The sequence below is a fragment of the Mastomys coucha genome, unplaced genomic scaffold (assembly GCF_008632895.1).
Source record: "Mastomys coucha isolate ucsf_1 unplaced genomic scaffold, UCSF_Mcou_1 pScaffold23, whole genome shotgun sequence".
Lineage (NCBI taxonomy): Eukaryota > Metazoa > Chordata > Mammalia > Rodentia > Muridae > Mastomys > Mastomys coucha.
Genome location: NW_022196906.1, coordinates 113,808,839 through 113,809,870, shown reverse-complemented (window position 1 = coordinate 113,809,870; position 1,032 = coordinate 113,808,839). Strand labels below are relative to the sequence as shown.

General features: G+C 47.9%; 1 protein-coding gene across 1 annotated transcript in view; it reads left to right on the top strand.

The window, feature by feature from the left end:
• Window positions 1–1,032, top strand: part of LOC116073721 (sodium channel protein type 11 subunit alpha-like) — a 131,895-nt gene that overhangs the window by 21,336 nt on the left and 109,527 nt on the right. The window lies entirely within an intron of this gene.

The window sequence follows — 1,032 nt, the reverse complement described above, 5'->3', positions numbered from 1 at the left end:
CTGTGTGAATGTTTGCACATGCTCACTGCTTCTTGGTTTTCTTATGGAATCCATTGATGGGGAGGTGACGTTCTTTCCATTGGAATCTACGTTAATAAACATGACTTAGGGGTAACCAAGGCTAATGACTTGGTCAGCCCAATGCAGTGTGGACAAGGAGGTACCATGGAGCCTACCTGCCTTGGTGAATGGGTGGGGTGACATGGTAGGGGGCAGTGGGATGCCTGTGACAAAGATGGGAGGCATGTCACACACAGGGAAGGAGCCAAAGACCTTGATAGACCTACTGGAGGCTGGGTTCCTTTCTCCTCCTGACTGTGTGCTCCTGCCTTCCTTGGGGATGACCAGCTGGGTGGAGTTCCAGGGCAGCTGAGAACTTGAGACCTAGAAAGTGCTTGACTGGGCCTGAGGCTCTCTAGAAATTGCATATAGGACCATAGCCAAGGCTTTTGACGTCTTGGTGCCTTCTCATGTCAAGTTGTCATGTTGTGATGCCATCTACCTTTTAGATTTTCATAAATAATCTGCGGAGAGCTTAGCTTATAGCCATTATTAACTCATGAATGTCTATGCGACTATTGACATTCTAGTACATGGACAGGATGCCCTCCTGAGTGAGTTTGGTGGGGAGTTACAAACCTTTCATGATTTCTCAGGCATTTCTCCTACTGGATGGGGTAAAGTGTGAGCGTCTGACCAGACAGCTGCCTAGAGAGAACATGAAAGCAATTCACTGGTTGGGAGCCCTCCTCTCAGAGGGCTGCAGGACATTTACTTCACAAGACTGTGCCCAGACCGGCATGAGCTGATGCAGGTTACACACCCACAGTTCTACCTGGGATAGGTTAAGCACTGTTAAACGGTAGCTGATTCTCTAAAGTATTTGTAATGCAGGGCTCAGTGAGCAGATGACTACGTACAACTGTGTGCAAATGACAATGACAAAAACATGATCATGAAAAGAGGACCGAGGAGAAATATACAAACACATCAACCCTGCATGTGTTCGGTGGCTGTGGCTTGAGGCTGATC